This window comes from Crotalus tigris, unplaced genomic scaffold (assembly GCF_016545835.1).
Source record: "Crotalus tigris isolate CLP2741 ecotype Arizona unplaced genomic scaffold, ASM1654583v1 scf7180000024375.2447938, whole genome shotgun sequence".
NCBI classification, from domain to species: Eukaryota; Metazoa; Chordata; class Lepidosauria; order Squamata; family Viperidae; genus Crotalus; species Crotalus tigris.
The window spans coordinates 94,346-118,380 of record NW_024100545.1 but is presented as its reverse complement, the minus strand read 5'-3'; positions in this window follow the sequence as shown (position 1 = coordinate 118,380).

Genomic DNA, 24,035 nt, shown 5'->3' with positions numbered 1-24,035 from the left:
CTTTTTCCTGCATTCCACTTGGAGTGGTCTTTGTTTACTTCTAATACTTCTTCAGAGTCTTCAGAACTGAATTTAGGAATGTATTGTTACAACTGCAGCCACATTTTTTTCTTCTACCCTCTTTCCCCACTGTCCCCCCCTAAATATGAAAGTATTGTGCTGGATAAAAAGTTCTTGGGAATTTGAAAGCTTGCAATCATTTTGTTAATCCTTAGTACTTCAATCTACTTCAGTATTGATTCTGAATACCTTATCAGAAGTTATGGCTAATTTATTCACTAACAGCCAGATTTCAACTTTTGTAGCAACTTCCTTCAGAGTGGGCAGAGGGTAGACAAAAATATGGGGCCTGTTTTTGAGGGAAGAGGAGAATCAGTGGGTTGTGGAGCAGAGAATCAAAATGGTTGCCTTATGCCAGAAAATAAGGTTCAATTTCTTTTCTTAAAACTTCAGTGCCTCTAAGGGGTGATTTTTTTATATATTAGGGTAGGGATTAAAAAAGAAATCAGTACTTTAAGGTTATGCAAGTGTAAGGTTTTCCACTTAGCCTCACAATTGTCCCAGTGCTACTCAGGAATTTAAAAGAGCCAAAAGAAACTCCTGAGCCGAGGTTTCAGCAAAGAATTACAATTTTATTTTGATCAAAACAGAGAGGGGTGACCTTATTTCTCTTTGTGGCTGATAGAGGAATGAAGACAACAACCAGGAAAGATGTCTTCCACCTTTTATACCTTTTCAGAACAAAAAGATCAGGTCTCTGTATCAGGAGCAAGAAGCTATAGAAAAACAATTCCAAGATGATGACTCATACACAGCAACTCAGGCTCCATCTGTAACTTTCCCCCCCTCCCCTTACCGTGCTCTTTTCATGTAAGCAATCTCCTGTATAACATGACACTTTTATTTTTCCAAGATACATAAAGCATCCGCTCAGGCAATTGGCTACAAAATAATGATTACAAAATAACAAAACAATGATTACATAGTAACACTACAAGTATCAATATAAAATGGTTACGGAGCTTCCTGTGACGGTGGCGCCGATGGCGGCTGTTCTCAGCCGTCCGCCCTGGAATGTATCAAAGCCAGCTGAGACAGCGAGCAACAGCCGTCTCGCGGCTTGGAATCTCTCTCCCTGGGCGAAGGGGAGGAGATGAGTTTCCCTCAGATAGTGGCAGGGCTCCCTGAGAGACCTCAAAGTTTTTTTTCTTTGGTGGTCGGAGGGTGAGAGCTCCCACGGAGTCTGAGGTGTTCTCCACATTCCAGGATGCCTTTGCTCTAATTTTTTTGGGGGGGCAAAGCTAGACGCTGCTTACACATCTGTTTTCAAAATGAACTTGTGAGTAAAATTTAAAGCAGACAGAGCTGACCAGGGAGATTATATCTGTGATTATTTTGAGACTTTAACTCTGGAAAAGATTTCATCTTCTCTCTTTTCTTATTTGAGAGGGGTGAAAAATGGCGCTGAGATGTTGTTTTTAAGAGTGAAAGGACCGGAACTTTAATTTGAAACAATGTAACAGCTTTCTTTTTTCTTCTTTTTATTTACACAGGGGGCTTTTGTCTTTTTTCCCCTCCTTTTGTCTTCTTTTTTCTCTCTCTCTCTTTGTTAAAGGTTTTATAAGATTTTAAGAGTTTTTTTTTTTTTTAAGATGGCTTCAAAGTATTTTGGAGCTTTTGTTTCTAAAGCCTCAATCTCCTCTTCAGTAATGCAGACAGCTCAGCAAGTTGAGTCTAAATTTCCACCTCTTTTCTCAGCTTTACCAGCAGTTTTACCTAAAGACTTACAGGACGCTTTGGAAGATAGTGTACGACGGATTGAAAAAGAGATAAGTGAAATTATTGAAAATAAATTTAGGAAATTGAGAGAAGATATAGCGTCTGTGCTTCAGAAGTTTGCTGATCACATAGATCGTTTGGATCAGCGTATTGATGTTGCTGTAGAAAATTCTGAAAAATTGGAAGATAAAATAGAAAATAAGGTGGAAATAATTCAGGATGAAATTACTATGTTACAATACAGAAGTATGGAATTTGCTTTAAGAATAAGGGGAATGCAGGAAAATAATCAAGAAGATTTGAGACAAGTGGTTGCAAAGGATATAGCTCTTATTTTGGAATCCGAGCCTGAAGAAATATTGAGAGAGATAGAAAAAGTTTTTAGGGTTAACTCAAGGGTTGCAAGACAGAGGAATCTGCCACGAGATGTGGTTATTTATTTTTTTAGTAGATCACTTCGTAATAAAATTTTACAAGCCTTTTACAAGCAGAGATTTCAAATTGCAGCCCAGGATGTTATACTTCTGAAAGAACTACCTTCAAGAATTCTCAAAGTAAGAAAGCATTTTGCTTTTTTGGCTGATGAGCTTAAGAGGCGACAGATTTGTTTCAGATGGGAGATACTGGCTGGAATAGTGGTGAATTATGCCGGGACATGCTACAGACTTGATACAATTTTAAAAGCGAAAGATTTTTATACTTCTGTTTTGAAGGCGGGCTCTTTATTACCTACAGCTGAGATATTAGAAGAAAAGTTGGAAGAGCAACTGATAGAAGATTTGCAGGTTAAACCTTTGCAACAATCTTTTTTGACAGAAAATTCATTAATGAAATTGAGTACTTGTGGAGCTTTTAGAAGTAAGACAAAGGTGGAAGAAAAGCCGGAAGAGCAGCTGATTGAAGAAAATATGCAGGTTGTACCTTTGCAGCAGTCCTCTTCAACAGAAGATTTATCAAAGATATTGGGCATGACTCGTGCAGTTTTTAGAAGTAAAATAATGGAACAGCAGAAGGTTCTTCGTCATCTTCTAAGCAATAGATAATAGAAGAAGAAGTTGGAATATCAGCCGGCTAGTTATAAGGAGTTTTGTTAAATCTTTGTTATTTAGGGGAAAGTTTAAATTTATGATCTTTGCCTGGGAGAAGATTTGATAGGCTTTAATCTAGGGATTTAATATCTGAGAGTATTTACTATAACTTTTAATAAATGTATAAAGTTAAATTTTTGTTCTTTAGGGGAAAGTTTAAAAGCTTAAAATTATGATTTCTGCTCGAGAGAATAGTTGATAGGTTTTAATTTGGTGATTTAATATTTGAGAGTACTTATGATATATTATGATATATTAAAAGTGGATAAGAATGTTGTAAGGTTTTGATTTGGGAGAAAAGGTTATCACAAAATTTATTTGGGTTTGGGGGGAAAGTGTTAAGAGCTAAGTTTATATTGTTCAAAAGAAATACACATCTCGGTGTGGAGAAGGTGGATAAATTATATGAAGAATAAATGTGGGATTTAATGGGTAAATTACGATTAGAGTAGATATGATTAAAAGTATTGTTTGGATTATGAATAATTTTCGTTTTACTTATTGTGATTTAGTTTGTATTAGTTAAAGTTAAAATAAATATGGGATTTAATGGGTAAACTTTGATTAGAGTAGAGATGATTAAAAGTATTGTTTTGATTATGAACAATTTTTGTTTTAAATTTGGCATTATTTGATTTCGATAATTGATTTTCTTTAACTTGTTTAAATTTGTTTTGTATTTGAGTTAAAGTTATTGATTTTGTTATTTGTATAGTTGGATAGTTTAGTTAGATTTAGTTTGCATTAGTTAAAGTTAAGTAGATTTTGTTTAATATGCTTGAAAAAAAAATGGGTAAACTTTGATTAGAGTAGATATGATTAAAAGTATTGTCTTGATTATGAACAATTTTTGTTTTAAATTTGGCATTATTTGATTTTGATAGTTGATTTTCTTTAATTTGTTTAAATTTGTTTTGTATTTGAGTTAAAGTAACTTATTGATTTTGTTATTTGTATAGTTGGACAGGTTTAGTTAGATTTAGTTTGCATTAGTTAAAGTTAAGTAGATTTTGTTTAATATGTTTGAAAACCCTGTGCCAAGCTCTGGGAAGTGGGGGGAGGGGAGGTTGGGGTGGGTGGGTTTTTGGGACTGGGAGGGAGGGGGGTCGGGGTGGGGGGGTAGGTAGGTTAGATGATAGGATCAAAGTAAGATAATAAGAGATAACTTATGAGAGAGATGTTGCTTGGGCATTTCCCTGGTACTGTATCCGAAGAGGGATGAGAGAGGAGGAGAAAGGTTAGGGAGGAAGTAGGATGGTGAGAGGAGAGGGGGAGGGGAGAGAGAGAGGAGGAGAAAGGTTTGGGAGGAAGTAGGATGGTGAGAGGAGAGGGGGAAGGGAGAGAGAGTTGAGGGGAGAGAGAAGGAGGAGGGAAGTAAGGGAGAGTATAAGAGAGGGCGGATGCAGTTTTGGTGGGGTAGGCAAGCGACATCTAGGTGTATTCATTCTATCTTGTCAAATGTGAAATTTCTTCTTTTTTGTTTATGTAATTGATAATTGAAAAATAAAAACTTTTATGGAAAAAAAATATAAAATAGTTACTATATATATAAAATAGCTGCTAGTGTCAAACTTAAACATACTAAAATCATACACACAATAAAATCCCTTCACAAGACTTAAAGCATTACTTTCTTCCCTTGACCAATACCTCTAAATCAATCTTTCCTAAAGACCACATACTCTAGCTTTGTCCACTTCAGAGATGCAATGACATCACCAGCCTTGCTAATTCCAGTCTTTGGAGATCAAGGGAACCCTTGCAGTTTATTGATAGGTGATTTCCTGAATACAAAGCAAAAGAAATTTCTTATTCAATAGTTGGGTACTTGATTGTCTCATATACATTTCAGAATTGCAAAATATCTTTTTGACTAATTAATTGTACTGACTTGTAATACATTTTTAAAAATATAATAATGATTTAAATATATACACATAGTCAAGTTGTTTGTCAAGGTTTACTATTCTGTAGTCTATCTTGAACAATACACACATTTCCTTCCTAATTTTATCACAATGTAAAGATATTTCTGGTTGCTATAATGGTTAATTTTCAAAGGAGATGGATTTATTCATTGATACATTCATACATTCATTCAAAAAACAGCTTTAGTAGTTGTCTAATAATGTACACAAGTCATAGGACAATTTAGCAATGGCAGCTATAAAATAAAATATACAGTCATATAAATCTAATAAAAAGCCACTGGTTGTAGAGATAGAGGTCAGGCAGAGGTTGTGAGCAGCAAACTGCCTACCTCAAATGCATGCATGCCTCAAATCCCTGCATGATCTCATCCAGTTCATATCGCCATGGTGATGTAGGAAACTACCCCAGGCTGGTACATGATCTCACCTAGTTCACATGATCTCACCTAGTTTACACCAACAGGATGTTGCAGAAAACTGCCCCTGGCTGGTGTCCCTTGGCTGGTATATTCTTAAGGATTGGCAGGAGAATCCACCAATAAAAATGCAGTTGCTATGCTGTTGCTATGTTAACTTTTGCTGCTTGTAAAAACTGTATAAGGGCAATAAAGACTGCAAAGGCAGTCAGACATCCTTGGACCCTGCAATGACTGGTCTAATTACTTCAACTGGTAAATTATTTTGTTATGAAGAGACTGCCAATTTATCACTTGACAGAAAGAGAAGAAAAAAAGAAGAGGGAGAAGGAGAAGGAGAAGAAGATCTCCAATTTACTTTGGAACGTATTAGCTGTAGATGGGGAATAGTCTAATTGTTGGAATTCTTGCAATTCCATTGCTTCTCAAGGATCTTGTTAAAGATACCATGTGAAAATTATGCATGGAAAAGAAATTAGTTTTAGTTTAAGTAAATGCCCAGCTTCCTGACAGTTATTAAGAAGCCTGGACTCAGTTCTACGCAAACGAGCTCATTCTTCTTACATTGTTAAATAATTTTTGTTTTGCATTTATATATTTGAAGCATTATTTAGATATAAATTTACATGCTGCCTCGGTCACCAAAATAATTTTAAATAACTTTCATAGCAGAATTCAAAACAAGGAAATAAAAGCCAAAATATATCTCACTATTCAACATAACTACTTCCCGGTGTGTTAGATATTATATTTAATGTTATAATGTTCCTATTAGTCTTTTTAAATGATCATTTATCAGAAGAGAGAGGCAAGCTTCCAGGTTTTGCTCATGATATGCATTTATTTTCAGCATATACCTAATCAATAGGATATGTTTTATTGAAACAACTTTTGCTAATTCAAGAATAAAGCTGGAAGAATTTATGAACAGTACACTTTTTGCTAATTCTTTTTTATTATCTGATTTTTTTTAACTTGAGGAAGTTCTAAGCAAGTATTAACATAAATTTCAATTCATAGCCAACATTTCCAAAGGAATACATTCTTTGTGTTTTTTATATCTCCAAAAATAAAATCAGGGTGTCTAAAAATCTCTATGTGCTAAAATAATTAAAAGAATTAACATCATTCACATAACCTTTTATATGAACAATTGAGAACTTTCGTGATTTTGGTGAGTTAGTGTAAAACCTATTGCATTCAAGAAGCATCCATGCCTGCTGTTTTGCCTTCTATGAAGAACTTGTATAGGCTTATTATTTTATGCCTGATTTTTTTTCTTCTAACTTAGCAAATGTACTAAGACATACATAGTGTCTTTATTTTAAATCAGGGGTACACCATTTGTAGCTCTCGAAATATTGTAAATTGAAATGTAGGAATGGAAAGTCAAGAACAGCTCACAATTATAATCTCACAGGTTACAATGAATTGAGATCAGGACTACATGATTTACTCATGTTCTGCAGGAAATTTAAAATAAGACCAGAATCATTTTGAAGATGAAAACTGTATAACTATAACACACACACACACACACACACACACACACAGAGAGAGAGAGAGAGAGAGAGAGAGAGAGAGAGAGAGAGAGAGAGAGAGAGAGAGGGAGAGATGAAAATTATAATACAAATGATGCTTACAGTTTCTCACTGTGTTAAGTGTCATGGTTCCGACAGATGAATCTCTTCAAAAGAACTTTGAGGCATTGTTTTCCTTAAAGAATCTTTTATTCGAGAAACAAAGTATCGGCAATACATAGTTGAAGCCAAAAACTGAATTGTTCTCCCCTCACACAAAGTAGCAAAGTGCAATTCCCTCCTCCAATTAACAGTCATAAATCATATCCCCCAATCAGCTTGAAGCGCAGGCTTTTTCCCCATCTCTCCTGCCCACCAAATTTCTATCAACTCTGGACCTAATAACCTTGGGTTCCCATGGCTGAGTTATTATTGTTATGACTAGCTGGACTCTCATCCACATTCCCCCTCCCAGCATCAATGAACTCTAAAAGCGATAGGGAAAAGATGGCTACATTTCCATCTGTTGTCAAAGCAAGAACAGCCAATGTTAGCAGCATTGACATTTGGCCCCCCTTACAAAAAGGACAAATCCTGTAATGCAAACAAAAGCATAGGTTAGGGGTTGCCTCCTGGTTTATTAGGGTGTTTCTTATAGCTATTAATGAGTCTGTCAGCACATCACTAGATTTCACCCAGGTGACCTCAGACAATGGATATCCCTTCCATTGCACTAAGTACTGCAATTTCCCCTTAAAAATTCTAGAATCAAGAATACGCTTTACTTCATAGTGAGTCTGTCCTGCCACCACAAGGGGTCTTGGTACCTTCTTAGGGTGAGGTCTTAAGGTGGGATCTAAAAAAGTTTCAACAGGCTACAATGGAAAACAGGGTGAATTTTTCCTAAGAGCCTAGGAAGTTTTAATTCCACCGGGACTGGGTTAATGATCTTTATAATGGGGAAGGGTCCTAAGTACTTCAGTCCTAACTTCATACTAGGTAACTGAAGCTGTAAATATTTAGTTGACAGATAAACCTTTTCCCCAACTTGGAATGTTCTTTGAGGAGCCCTTTCTTATCTGCCTATTTTTTGTATGTCTTGAAAGCCTTTTTCAAAGCAGTTATTGTGGTTTTCCAAACTTCCTCCCACCCCCTCACCCATTGATCAAGAGTCTGGGAAGCGGAGGGCACTTGGGGGTATTCGGGTATTGGGCTGAACTCTTTTCCTGTGGCCACTTTAAAAGGCATGAAGCTGGTGCTGCTGTGAACAGAGTTATTGTAAGCCACCTCTGCGAAAGGGAGGAGGGCAGTCCAGTTCATTTGTTGATAATCCACATAGCATCGGAGATACTGCTCCACCATTGAGTTCACAGATTCAGCCACCCCATTGGTAGATGGATGAAAAGCCGATGATAGTCCTTGAGATGAGTCAATTAGTTTAAGAAAACGCCTCCAAAACCTAGCTGTGAACTGCACCCCCTGTCAGAGATTATTCACTTAGGTGTGCCATGCAGTCTGTAGATGTGTTTCAGGAACATTCTGGCTAGTCGTTGGGCAGATGGGAGCCCTTTGCAGGCAATGAAGTAAGCCTGCTTTGAAAACAGATCTATCACAGTCCAAATGACCGTATTTCTCCTACTTTCAGGTTGTTGTTGTTGTTAATTGCGAAGTCGTGTCCGACCCGTCGCGACCCCATGGACAATGTTCCTCCAGGTCTTCCTGTCCTCTACCATCTCCTGGAGTCCATTTAAATTCACACCTACTGCTTCAGTGACTCCATCCAGCCATCTCATTCTCTGTCGTCCCCTTCTTCTATTGCCCTCAATCTTTCCCAGCATTAGGCTCTTCTCCAGTGAATCCTTCCTTCTCATTAGGTGGCCAAAGTACTTGAGTTTCAACTTCAGGATCTGGCCTTCTAAAGAGCAGTCGGGGTTGATCTCTTCTAGGACTGACCGGTTTGAACGCCTTGCAGTCCAAGGGACTCGCAGGAGTCTTCTCCAGCACCATAGTTCAAAGGCCTCAATTCTTTGCGCTCAGCCTTTCTTATGGTCCAACTTTCACAGCCATACATTGCAACTGGGAAAACCATGGCCTGGACTATACGCACTTTTGTTGGCAGGGTGATGTCTCTGCTTTTTAGAATGCTGTTTAGATTTGCCATAGCTTTCCTCCCCAGGAGCAAGCGTCTTTTAATTTCTTGGCTGCAGTCCCCATCTGAGGTGATCTTGGAGCCCAGAAAAATAAAATCTGTCACTACCTCCATTTCTTCCCCATCTATTTGCCAGGAATTGAGAGGGCCGGATGCCATGATTTTGGTTTTCTTAATGTTGAGTTTCAAGCCAACTTTTGCACTCTCCTTCTTCACCCGCATCAAGAGGCTCTTTAGTTCCTCTTCACTTTCTGCCATTAGAGTGGTATCATCTGCATATCTTAGGTTGTTGATATTTCTCCCGGCAATCTTAATTCCAACTTTTGATTCATCTAGCCCTGCCTTTCTCATGATGTGCTCTGCATATAAGTTAAATAGGCAGGGTGACAGTATACAGCCTTGCCGGACTCCTTTTCCAATTTTGAACCAATCAGTGGTTCCGTGTTCGGTTCTCACTGTTGCTTCTTGACCCGCATATAGGTTTCTCAGGAGACAAATGAGATGGTCTGGTACTCCCATCTCTTTAAGAACTTGCCACAATTTGTTGTGATCCACACAATCAAAGGCTTTTGCATAGTCAATGAAGCAGAAGTAGATGTTTTTCTGGAACTCCCTAGCTTTCTCCATGATCCAGCGTATGTTGGCAATTTGATCTCTAGTTCCTCTGCCTCTTCGAAATCCTGCCTGTACTTCTGGTAGTTCTCGATCCACATACTGCTGGAGTCTAGCTTGTAGGATTTTAAGCATAACTTTACTAGCATGTGAAATGAGTGCAATGGTGCGATAGTTTGAACATTCTTTGGCATTGCCTTTCTTTGGAATTGGAATGTAAACTGACCTTTTCCAATCCTGTGGCCACTGTTGAGTTTTCCAAATTTGCTGGCAAATTGAGTGTAGCACTTTTACTGCATCGTCTTTTAAGATTTTGAATAGCTCAGCTGGAATACTGTCACCTCCACTAGCTTTGTTGTTGCTCAGATTTTCTAAGGCCCATTTCACTTCACATTCTAGGATGTCTGGTTCGAGGTCAGTGACCATCTCATTGTGGTTATCTGGGATGTTAAGCTCATTCTTGTATAGTTCTTCTGTGTAGTTTTGCCATCTCTTCTTAATCTCTTCTGCCTCTGTTAGGTCTCTGCCATTTTGGTCCTTTATCATGCCCATCTTTGCATGAAACGTTCCCTTCATATCTCCAATTTTCTTGAAGAGATCTCTGGTCCTCCCTATTCTGTTGTTTTCTTCTATTTCTTTGCACTGTTCATTTAAGAAGGCATTCTTATCTCTTCTAGCTACTCTCTGGAATTCTGCATTCAATTGGGTGTATCTTTCTCTTTCTCCTTTGCCTTTCGCTTCCCTTCTTTCCTCAGCTATTTGCAAAGCTTCCTCAGACAGCCATTTTGCTTTCTTGCATTTCTTTTTCTTTGGGATGGTTTTAGTTGCTACCTCTTGTACAATGTTGCGAACTTCCATCCATAGTTCTTCAGGCACTCTGTCTATCAGATCTAATTCCTTAAATCTATTTGTCACCTCTACTGTATATTCATCAGGAATATGATTTAGTTCATACCTGAGTGGCCTAGTGCTTTTCCCTACTTTTTTCAATTTAAGCCTAAATTTTGCAACGAGAAGCTCATGATCTGAGCCACAGTCAGCTCCTGGTCTTGTTTTTACTGACTGTATAGAGCTTCTCCATCTTTGGCTGCAGAGCACATAGTCAATCTGATTTCTGTGTTGACCGTCTGGTGATGTCCATGTGTAGAGCCGTCTCTTGGGTTGTTGGAAAAGAGTGTTTGTTATGACCATCGTATTCTCTTGACAAAATTCTATCAGCCTGTGCCCTGCTTCATTTTGTACTCCAAGGCCAAACTTGCCTGTTATTCCGGTTATCTTTTGGCTTCCTACCTTAGCATTCCAATCCCCCATGATGATAAGGACATCATTTTTTGGTGTTAATTCTATAAGGTCCTGTAGGGCTTCATAGAACTGGTCAATTTCATCCTCTTCAGCACCAGTGGTTGGGGCATAGATTTGGACTATTGTGATATTGAATGGTTTGCCTTGGATTCGAATTGAGATCATTCTGTCATTTTGGGGATTGTATCCCAGTATTGCTTTTCCTATTCTTTTATTGACTATGAAGGCTACTCCATTTCTTCTGAGGGATTCTTGCCCACAGTAGTATACCTGATGGTCATCTGAGTTAAATTCACCCATTCCTGTCCATTTTAGTTCGCTGATTCCTAAGATGTCGATGTTCAGTCTTGTCATCTCTTTTTTGACTACGTCTAGCTTGCCTTGATTCATGGATCTTACATTCCAGGTTCCTATGGAGAAAAAATCTTTACAGCATCGGACTTTCCTTTCACCACCAGATATATCCACAGCTGAGCGTCCTTTCGGCTTTGGCCCAGTCGCTTCATTCTTTCTGGCGCTACTAGTACTAGCCCTCTGCTCTTCCCCAGTAGCATATTGGACACCTTCCGACCTGAGGGGCTCATCTTCCAGCGTCATATCTTTTTGCCTTTTAGTACTGTCCATGGGGTTTTCATGGCAAAGATACTGGAGTGGTTTGCCATTTCCTTCTCCAGTGGATCACATTTTGTCAGAACTCTCTGCTATAACCTGTCCGTCTTGGGTGGCCCTGCACGGCATAGCTTATAGCTTCATTGAGTTACGCAAGCCCCTTCGCCACGACAAGGCAGTAATCTATAAAGGGGTACTTTCAGGTAGATCTACTATAAAATCCATAGCAATTTCTTCCCATGGTTGGGAGGGTCTGCCACCGGTTGCAATAATCCAGCGGTTTTCCCTGGAATTCTTTTCATGGTGTCACATATAGCACAACTCCAGACATAGCTTTCCACATCCCATTTCAATCCCAGCCACCGGATGAGGTGTAGTGTTTTAAATATCCAAAGTGCCCAGCCTGTTTTACGTTGTGGCCATGTCGGAGCACATTAAGGCAGAGGGTCTCTGACAAATATAATTTCCCCCCTTTGTAAGCCAAACCATCCCTGAATGTTAGGGAGGTTTGATTGTCCTTGAGCCATTGGTCGATGAGGAGCTCTTATTTTATTTTCTTTGCCCCATAGTCATTGGGATTAGGGGCGTTTGAAGGTGGGACTCTGTGTGGCGTGAGTTGAGAAGCAGTTTGTGGAGATAACTGCCTCATTAATCTTTTCACACTGGCTTTTGTATTGGGGAAGTCTGGATAGAGCATCAGCTAAGAAGTTTTTTCCTCCCGGTATGTACTTTAGGGTGAAGTTAAAACAGTTAAAGTACTGCACTCATCATACTTGTTTTGGGGACAATTTGTGGGGAGTCTTTAGTGCTTCTAGGTTTTTGTGATCAGTCCATACCTCAAAAGGCACCTTGCTCCCTTCTAGATAGTGTTGCCAGTTTAATAGAGCCCAATGGATTACGAAAGCTTTCTTTTCCCACACAGCCCACCTGCTCTCACAGTCAGTGAATTTTTTCGAGGTGTAGGCGCAGGGTTGTAGGGTCCCACTCTGGTTCTTTTGCAGTAGCACAGCTCTGATGGCCACATCTCTGGCATTGGCTTGAACCACAAAGGGCTTCCCTGGGCAACAATGCTTTAAGACCGGTTCGATCGCAAATAGTCTTTTTAAATTCTCAAAAGTGGTTTGACAATTCATAGTCCATGCTAGTGGTTGGCCCAGATGTGGCTTTCCTCTCTCTTTGCCTGTTTTTAGTAATTCCATAAGGGGCAGGGCAATTTCAGCAAAGGAGGGGATGAATTGACAGTAGAAGTTGGTGAATCCCAGAAAGCTCTGGAGCTGTTTGTGAGTCTTTAGGGGCTGCCATTCAGTTACAGCTTTCATTTTGGTTGGGTCCATTTCAATGCCTTTCCTGGAAATCCTATAGCTAAGATAATCTAGTTGGATCTGGTGAAACTCACACTTTGACAGTTTAACATTAAGTTTGATGTTCAACAATTTCTTTAGCACTTCTCTCACTAGTTTTACGTAGTCAGCCATATTCGTGCTGTATATCAGGATGTCATCAAGATACACCAAAACCCCTTTGTATAAATGGTCATGCATGAAGACAGCTGGAGCCCCCTGTGGTCCAAAAGGCATGACTTTAAATTGGTAGCTCCCCATTGGGTAGTTAAAAACAGTCTTCCACTCATCTCCCTCCTTTATCCTCACCTGGTAATAAGCCTCTCTCAAGTCCAATTAATGAAGATTCTCTCCTTTGCCAGGTGGGTCAGTATATCCTTCAGGAGGGCGAGGGGGTATTTGTTTCCCACAGTCACTGTGTTCAGACGACTATAATCTATGCAGAGACAAAGAGACCTGTCTTTTTTTTCTTTAAGTAACACCTGGGCTTCCATGACAGACTTGGCCCATTTGATAAACCCCCTTGCTAAGTTTTTGTCCACATACTGCTGCATCTCCTCCATCTCAAGGGGGGACATAGCATATATTCTCGGTCATGGGAGTTTGGCTCCTGGTAACTGTTCAATAAAGCAATCTTTGGGCCGGTGGGGAGGTAGAGTGTCACATTCTTTCTCACTAAATGCCTCCACTAGGTCCCAGTATTCGCTGGGGATGAGTGGCTCACCTGGTTGAGTCAAGACAGCCATGTGCGCTAGCTCATTGGATAGGCTACGTTCTCCTGTGATGTCTGTTGTGTTAAGGGGGGGCTTGGGTCCTATAGGTAACCTCACAGTCCTCATTCCCTTCTCCCACCAGATAAATGGTTTCCATTTGTCTAACCAGGTTAGTCCTAAGATCACAGCCTCAGTCATTTTCAGAACCACCATGAAATGAATGAACTCCCGGTGTTCATCTATTTCTAAGCATAGCGGTTCGGTCAATTGTGTGACTAAGGTTCCTCCCATTAGGGAGCCACCGGCTTGCTCAAACCTCACGGGTTTGGAGAGCAGTCTTGCTCGTATGCCCATTTTCAGGGTAAGTGATAAGCTAATAACACACAGGGAGCATCTGGAGTTGACTAATACTTTCAAATCTACCTATGCCCGTGTCTTAGGGATTATGAGTTGGCAGGTAGTGAAAAAGGTGGGATGTGTTGACTCACCATCAGGTCGCTGTTGTAGTAGGGTAGAACAGCAGCAGATCCAGCTTAGGATTTGGCACTGTCCTGCATGGGGGACATGACTTGGGCAACAGATTCCTGAGTGATCCAGTTGGATTTCTCTTTCGCCGGCTGCTGGGCTAGTTTCTTTCTTTCTGGTGGTCCCGGTCTATTCTGTTGCTTAGGGTAAGGGACTGGGCAACTCGCTGCTTGATGTCCCTGTTGTCCACATCTGAAGCACTTGATCGGTGGGCCTGCAGATAGCCTGGGATTGTCAGTAGCCGTGGCAGTTGGAGGCTTTTTGGGTGTGTGTGGCTGTTGTTTGGGTTGATCTGGCCTCGGCTCGACTTCTTATGGGGGGCTGGCTTCATAAAAAGTCATATTGCTCAGTCTTGTCAGTCTGTTCCTTCAAAAATGGAAAGTTGACCAGTTTCATTGATGCACTGAATCTGACAAAGTCTCAAAAAATGGGGAAAAAAAGGAGAAAAAATCAAACTGATGTAATATCTCAACTCTATTTGGAAGTATGTCCAAAGAGCTCAACTGGACTCACTTTTGAGAAGAAGGGCTTAGGTCTTGTCTAAATGAGCTTAGCACATAACAGAATTGCAATGAATATTTTAAGGTAATAATGGCTAGTTTAAACCAAGGCATTTACGTGGGACTGACTTCAGTTAAATAGAGATTTAGCACAAACTTCCAGTTTTGCTTGTTGCCCTGAGTCACCCTGTAATGACATGTTTTCTGGAAAGCAGACCAAAAACGTTTTGACATTCTGTTTCTCTCTGCATGGAATAACTTGCATACTGATGGCACACTGGAAGGTAATCATAATTATATTTTTCTCATCTAAAATGTTATGTTCATTCTTTTCGGAAGAAACTGAAATGTCTTGACATTTATGTTATTTATTTTGTTTGCCTAATATAATTTCAGTGCCCACTGCTGACATATAAACTGCTGGATGAACTAAATTAATTTGACTATGTGAAGATAATCAGACTGCCATTTCATGGTAATACATAATTAATCCAAATATTTCTTTAGAATAGCAACATAAATGCGATTTATTCTGTATGAGGGATTATATTCTTAAATCCTAGGGGCATTCCAATACCACTGCAAAAGGATTTTCCATGCTAATGCATCTTGCAAAGCATACACCTCCTGCCCCATAAACTAGACATTCAAATTAGATGTACTCGTATGGACTAATATTCTTATTAGTAAGTAATATCTTTTAAATTCTGCTTTAGAAAGAATATTAGATAATTTCAAAACCTGTAAACTGTAAGCTCTAGAAAGTACATTTTCCCTGTACATAATTTTTGTGATTTGTCATGAAAAATTTACAAACAGAAACATTAAAATGTTGAATTAAACTATTTGCCCAACAGAAATAGTTTCCAATTTGGGCTTTTAGTCAATTGTTTCTTCTCATTACAAATTCTATTTTACTGTCTTTGCACTTTCCATTTTTCTTTCTTAACATTCTGTGGCTATCCACTGTGGTAAATTCTCATTAGTCCTTATTTTGTCTTGCCTCATTAGATTTTTCTATTTGTGTTTCTACACATTTGGCAATCCAACCCCCCCCCCCCCCATGGTTGCCTCATCATTTTGGCTCCATTCTGGTTGGTCTTTGTAACCTGATATCATTATTAGAGGAAATGATTAATTCTTCTATATAAACGATTTAATTCTTTAGAGGTAGAGAATGAAATATTATATCACTAGTATATAACTAGTAATTTAATGACAAATTAAATTCAGAACACTAACACATATTCAAATTGTGACTGATATTTTATCTGTATTTCTTCTGAACAAATTATAAGGGAAATTCCTTATTATAAGGAATTGTAAGGGAAATTCCTTACTCAATATATACTCCTGCATTCTTAAGTTTTCTGATTTTGCTATAAGTATATACAGTAATATAAATAGCACTGTAATCATCCCACAAGTACATGGCCTTAAAAAATTATTCAGAGACAGATTTCTTTGATATTTCAATTATTATTTTATCATGCTACCTTCCGCTGCAGGAAGTTTTTTTTTAAATTTTCCTTATCTTCACAACTTATAAGGAATAATATGCTGAGTTTAATTTGCCTAAGATGAACGATACACATGACAATTGGGAAGTTATATCAAGCTGGGTCTCTGTTTTTGAATCTGACAAGACAGCAATGATACCACTTTAATTATAAACCTGATGGATAATGCTTACGTTTGTTCTGAAGTGAGGTAATTTGCTCATTGCTTTTTAATATTTTAATAATTGAATAAACTAATCTAGGGATAGATTCCCCTGTTAAAATGCTCTTTTATTGAAATAGGCACTGTACTGGTGTCCCTGTAGAAAAATAATAGATTTCTGCAGAAGATGGTCAAAAAACTCAAGATGGCAGTCACAGCAATCAAAGCCCGTACAAAAAGGGTGGAACTTTGATCAGGCTCCTGTGACTGCCATCCTTGACTTTTTTGACCTTTCTGACCCTCCCCGATGGACCTCACCAGTATCAACAATGCACTCTCTCTACACAGTTTTGAATACTGCTAAATGGAAGTCTACTCAAAGGTTAATCCATGAGTTCAGTTGGGATTACTTAATTTTACTGCTAGGAGTTTAATTTAGGAACAAACACTTCTTATATTCTTTATGTGGCTCAGTTGTTTTCTAGATTTGTTGCAGTAATAAATCTGGGCTATTTCAAAGGTGAACAGAAATAACATGTCTGTATTTCAGATAACAGTGCTTCAGATACTTCAAATAATACTTCAGATACTTCAAATAACATTCCTTCAGATACTTAAAAACCCTGTTCTTAGAACACAGTAAATCTAGTCAAGCCACTTTACAAGTAGTTCCAACAGAAGATAAATACAGTAATCAGGTCCATCCACCATGGTAGAATCCCCATTAGTTTTCTGCAAGAAATATCTACAGTATTTTACATTGGAAAAAGTAACATGACATCACTGTCCCTTCCCATTGACCAGACAGGCGCTGTGTCCAATGTTTGGGTGGTTTGTGCTCTATGGTGCCATGCTTTGGTGATGATTTTTGCAATGGAGAAGCTTACTTTCTCTTTTTCTCCATATCCTTTCCTCCAGCCTCAGGATGCAAAATCAAGTCAATTGAGTTGATGTGAATGTTGCAATCACTGCATAGAATTAGTGAAATGTTGTACATAACTGTGTCTGTTTTGCATATCATCTTGGTTATTAGTTGCTCAATGTTGGTATTCCCATAACATGTTTATCTGCCCTACAGACACAGTTAAATCTTTTATGGGCATAAGGCCCATAACAATGTAGTGTAATCTAATTTAAATTCAACAAACCCTATTGTTAGAAAATGTTTTTTAAGATTGTAATCTTAAAAAAATGCTTTTGGTACTTTGCTACCAACTTTGCAGTCCAGATCTGATTGTACCAGTCTTTAGCACTACAAAATGTTCAATATTATTTATTCATTAATGCAAATATCACTAATTCAATAACTTTACTAATAATTTGGTTAAATATGAGACACAAATTCTTCCAGCAAAGAGCTATGGGGATAATAGATACTATATAAGACACAGAGGTGAAATTTTATTAGAATATTTCAAATTCTAGCCAAATCTAGCCAAGTTCTAGCCTTTGAACTCTGGTGCTGGAGAAGACTCCTGCGAGTCCCTTGGACTGCAAGGCGTTCAAACCGGTCAGTCCTAGAAGAGATCAACCCCGACTGCTCTTTAGAAGGCCAGATCCTGAAGTTGAAACTCAAATACTTTGGTCACCTAATGAGAAGGAAGGACTCACTGGAGAAGGGCCTAATGCTGGGAAAGATTGAGGGCAATAGAAGAAGAGGACGACAGAGAATGAGATGGCTGGATGGAGTCATTGAAGCAGTAGGTGTGAACTTAAATGGACTCCAGAAGATGGTAGAGGACAGGAGGACCTGGAGGAGCATTGTCCAAGGGGTCGCGATGGGTCGGACACGACTTCGCAGTTAACAACAACAAGCCAAATTATATTTTCTAGGTTGCATATAAAACTGCTAAAAGTAAAAATAAACCAATTGCAACTGTTTCTTTTTTATTTCTTTTGAGGTGCAGGCTAACAAGCAGAAATACATAAATTAGATTTCATAAAATTCTGTAATTTAATGCTGCATTCAATTTAGAACAATAATGATTAAATTCAAAGATTAATTATTTTGATATGAGTTAGCCAGTTTGATATAGTAGCTAAAGTATCAGGCTAGAAATGGAGTATGATTTCTTGGCCTGCCTTAGGCACAAAGTCAGTTAGATGGCCTTGGACCAGCCTAAGCCAGCCACTCTTAGCCATAAGCAAGTAATGACAAACCACTTTTGAAAATCTTGCCAAGAAAACCGTTGGAACTAGTCCGGGGGTGAAGACTTCCCTGAAGGCACAAAGTATTAAAACTAAAGTTTAAAGTAAAGAAACTAAGCTATAGAGATAGATATCCATTATATCTCTGAATTCGGTCTTTCCTGCCTTGCCCATATATGAAAAGAAATACTGAACTTATAGTTCATCCTCCAATCTTTCTAAAGCAATTTCGGAGGATAGGCTATTTGATCTGACCATTTCAATAAAGATTTGGTCTGAACATATCTGTTGGTCAAATCTCCTCTGACATTAATTATTCTCAAGTTTCGTGCAACTCTAGTGAATGAGAATGTGACTTTTTTTTGAAAATCTTAGCATCATATGTGGCTAAACCATTATGATTTCTAAACTTAGATAAACCAAGCCATTATAATTTCTTTAATTAACCTTTGTTACAATGGCACTGCGCATGTGCAAACTATATTTTTTGACTTATTCCCAAATTAATGTCTTGATGAAGCTGCAAAATAGTTGAGATAAAAAAAGGGATGGGGTGGATTTTATTATATGATATAATGTCAGAGTACTGAATCATTACATCTTTTTGTTTACATTCTTATTTTCTTCTAAATATTACTTGTATTGGAGAACTGTTTTAAACCTTTATTTAATGGGATAATGGGATTCATCTTCTCCCCAAGGAGGTCATGTATCCTTTTAGGTCAAAACAAAAGCCATTTCCTATCAATCTGTGCCAGCTTCAGAGAGTGGGAGCCTTTGCAAATGCAGGTTTGCTAAAAATAAACAGGAAATTATAGTTTTGTACACAGAGAATGAATGCCTGGACACAACTTAGTACTTAAAAAAAACCCCAAATCTTCAACATGACATCATTGTTCTAGCTCAAGTTAAAAGATCCATGTGTGGAAGGAGACTCCCACTTCCACTTGTTGGATTAGGAACCTTAAACTTAAATGTGGATGTTCATTTGCAAGTGATATTGTTTTTAACTGGAGGTCTTTTTAGGTGACCTCTTATCCAGCTTCGCATTCTAAGGCGAACATCCCCCCCCCCCATTCAGAGACATTTCAGATTACATCTGGATCAGAAAAAAATCCTGATTATTATAGATTCAGTGAAGCTTTCCAGATCATGAACGCCTTTTGAACATTTAATTGCAATCCGAATATTCCTGATGTGTCTTTACCACTTCTCACAGCATCATAATCATATACTTATAAGATCTAAACCTCGTAGTCAAGAGCAATAATGCATTGCTCTCTTTTGCTCTCTTTGTGTCTTCCCCAATCCCCATCCAGACTGTGAATTAATAAAAAAAATATTTTCTACTTCTCTCTAAAACAAAAGAAAACAAAATAAAAAATAAAATGATAATAAAAAAGCAACAACAATAACAAATGCTTTCAGATACTTATTCTAGTTGATTGCTATTCCTAGCATTCAGGAAGTCTTCTTGCAAGTGCTTTCTTCCAAGAACATGTTGACTTCCCAGATGAACCAACAACCTGTTTCTAGTTGGGATTCCCCCAAGGACTAGCAAAACCTGAATCTCCATTGCATCAGGGATCAGCTAAGAATAGCTAGATGAGGCCATCTGCTGAGATTCATGGTCCTATCTTTTTTCTGTTTCCTCTCCCTCTCTCTCCCTTTTTCTCTTCCCCTCCCAACATCCATATTGATGTTGTTGCCAAGAAAACTACATAGCTGGGTCTTTGTATTCTTCAGGACTTGAACTTAACTAAAATTATTTTATTGAGATTGTTCTTCTCTTATAGGGGACTCAGTAATTATCACAAAAGTTTTCCTGGCTGTTCTTTCTTGTTAGTATTTGACTGATTATTTTTTTTTTAACCTCAGCTATTCTTTCATTTCGTTGGGAAGGGAAAATAATGACAATTGCAAATTTATTTATTTATTTATTTATTTATTTATTTATTTATTTATTTATTTATTCATTATTCATTCATTTAGTATAGCCACACAATTCAACCAACTGATTCTGAGAATCTTATAATTCTAAAATTCTAAAACAATTAAAATAATTTAAAAGATATTAAAACAATAAAAACACCACAAAACACTTATAAACAGCATCCATGATGACTAATCAGCTAATGTTCACAAGTAGTAGCAGAAATGAAATAATCCAGAAGCTATATTATACTAATATTTCCTTTCCTAAATCAATTTTGACTTTATCCAGATTAAGATGAGCAGTCTTTTAATCCTCAACATTTTTAGACATACAATTCATGCACATGTTGAAATGATTAGAACTTTTCTTCCAATAGATTTCTGCTGGTTTTTTTAATTTTTTTTTTTTTAAACTTTCCCTATTCCGCTTTCCTATGGGCTATATCAGCATCACTTGTTCTGGCTAAGACAAATGTGGCCATTCCAGTTTGACAGCTCCTGAACATTTTTTAGCAGTGAAAATTTTCAAAGATGCCTTTAGCTTTACAGCTGCAATGACTTTAATGTGCTAATCATCTAATGCCACTATGACAGAATTGATGTGAAGAATATCACTGGCCCATCCATGTCTCTTGAAAACATTGCACTAATTGAATTTGGGAATAATAGAAAGATGTTGCCAGCTTTAGGTCAGTTTTGCAAACTCCTGCCTACTAAAAATAAGAAGCTGAATTGTAATAGAAAAAAAACATGGCATATTTAGAAGGAAATTAAAAAAAGCTCATGTTTGTTTATGCAGTTTCTTTATGTGTGCCTAGATTTCAATAATTGCCTATATTTCAAGTCTGAATCCTGAAGATGTCAATTGTTCAGAATAATTTACACCACACATTCAAATTTAAATTGTCAACATTTTCTCTTTTTAATAGAGCTTTAACAGCTTTGATATAAAATCTATAGAGGGAGGAAACTGAGAACTACATTTGACTTTGATTATTATGTCACCTGTCACACAGGTAGTCCTTAACTTATAACCATAGTTTGGAATTTCTGTTGCTAAGCAAGGTGGTTATTAAGTGAGTTGTGCTCAAATTTATGTCCTTTTGCCATGGTTGTTAAGTGAATCACTGCAGTTATTAAGTGAATCATGAGGTTGTTAAGTAAATCTAGCTTTGCCTACTGACTACTGCTTGTTGGAAACCAGCTGGGAAGATTGCAAATGGCACTCACACGACCCTGGCATGTTGCAATTGTCATAAATAGATGCCAGTTGCCAAGCACCTGAATTTGTATCACGTTACCCTGGGGATGCTGTGAGGACCATACATAAGTCACATTTTAAAGTGCCATTGTAACTTTGAATGGTCATGGTTACTCATTGAATGATTGTAAATTGAAGACTCCCTATACTTGTGAAAGTAGACACTATTATGCAAATGAAATGTATGGGATCAAATAAAATAATGCATCTGACTAAATTATAATTTAGTTTACTGCATTTACTATATTATTCTCTACATCAGGGGTCTTCAAACTTGGCCCTTTTACGACTTGTGGATTTCAACTCCCAGAATTCCTTAGCCAGCCCTGGCTGGCTGAGAAATTCTGGGAGTTAAAATCCACAAGTTATAAAACGGTTGAAGAAAACGGCCAAGTTTATAAATGTGGTACTCTTTGCACCCGGCTCCTAGACCTCGTTACAGGTCCCAGCCAATCCACCTGCGTTTCGATCGTAATTTCCGTATTGCTAGCCGTAATTTCCTTGCTTTCCTTGCTTGTACCAATATCACCACCCTTTCTCCCCTCCTCATGTGACCGTAAGCCGAGCGGGCCCCTTAGTTTTATGTGATCAAATGTTTGTTGCCCGAGTTTTCGTTGTTTTTTCTCCTCACCTTCTCTCCTAGTACTCTCCATCCTCGTTCTCCTCTCATCTTTGCTAGTTAATATATATACAATATATATACATATACAACTTTTCTTGCACTGCTATTAAATGAATCATTGCAATTAAGTTAGTAACAGTTTGTTAAGTGAATCTGGCTTTCCATTGGTTTTGCTTGTCAGAAGGTCGCAAAAGTTGATCACATGACCCCAGGACACTGCATTCATCATAAATTCCTAAGCATTAGAATTTTGATCATGTGACTATGGGGATGCTGCAAAGGCCATAAGTGTGAAAAACGTTCATAAGACACTTTTTCAGTGCCATTATATACATATATATGGATTAATCCTCTTGATGTCAAGGCTTGTTCTACTCTTCTTGATATAATAGTATAGATCCTCAACAGAGATAAGTAGCCATTCTAAAAATGATTGTTTTCCTTTTAAAACCTACTGTTGAAAAGACATATATTTTTAAACTATGTTTTTAAACAAAGGCATTCCAGCCAGTGTTTGCTATACACCTAAATTAACACAAAACCACACTCTGAACTTTTCTTTATATAGCTTTGTTTTATTTTAAAGGTGCTTGAAATAGAATCCCAATGACTGACAGTGGCAAAGGAGAAGATCTACAACTCTACTGAGTTAAATTAAATTCAGTTAAGTTAAACATAAAAAGCATAGTATTTCTTTGGAATGAGATGTTTTTGATCACAACCTTAAAATCATGGTTATATATTTGTGGACCATGACCAATGATCTTGTAATATCCATTGATCTCTTATGCAACATGATTTTATTCACACGCAGAGTAAGAAACTCAGGCTTCCTATTTGTAGAACAGATGTTCCAAACTCCATAAGATGACAGCAAAGAGATACAGAAACCACTAACACTTGGTCATCTAGTGAGGCGGGATTAAGAACTATAGGCATTATAGTGTTATATTGTAGAAATATATAAATTAATTATTCTGAACCACCTAAAATTATTTGTAGTGATATTTTTGTGTTTCTTGTGCTATGTTAGGTTCCTGGTCAGTCCTTTTTGATAAAGTTGCATATGTATCCATTTTGTTGGAAGATTTTGCATAGACATCTATGTAGATGATGAAAACATAATTTCCAACAAAGTGGTCTGGCAACCTTAACAAAAAAACTTTTATAATGTTTCCATACATCAAAAACATCTCAGAAACCACCAGCAGACTATTACAACCATATGGCATCTCCATAGCACACATACTGACTAAACCTCTCCAAAACATCCCAAAAGACCTAGCAGCCCAGAAGAAAAAACAGGAGTCACCTATAGCATATAGTGTAAGAACATAATATGTAGGACCAATAGGTAGAATATTAGCAGAGCACATCCATGAATACCAACTAGCAGTCAGAAGATACGATGAAAATTCTTTAATTTCACAATACATGGACAAACTTAACCACAGTTTCAACTGGGAAACTGTGACCATCCTAGACCAAGACAAGTCCCAAAACACTAGAAAATTCCTAGAAGTCTGGACTCAGACAAATCGACCATCAATAGATACACAGAGATAAACAGGATACACATACCATTCAAAAGAGACAATCAACAGGCCAAGAAGGAAACAAAAAGACTTCTCACCAGCAAAAAATCCTCACCAGCAATCAAAACCTGATGAAATTAACAGAGATTACACCAAGATTAATACTAGATCAACAATCAAGAAGGAATTACCAACTCAGACAAAAAAGCTAAACAGTAAAGAACAGCGTATTCAAGGAACCACCAAGACCTCTCCCTCCAATACTGGCAGGAAAGCCGCCAGTATATAAAATGAGAGCAAATCCCACTGTCTTCTAGCACTAATTATATTACCTAGTTTTGTAATAAAGTATCTGCAGAAAACAACCAAGCTCAGAGAGCACCACAGA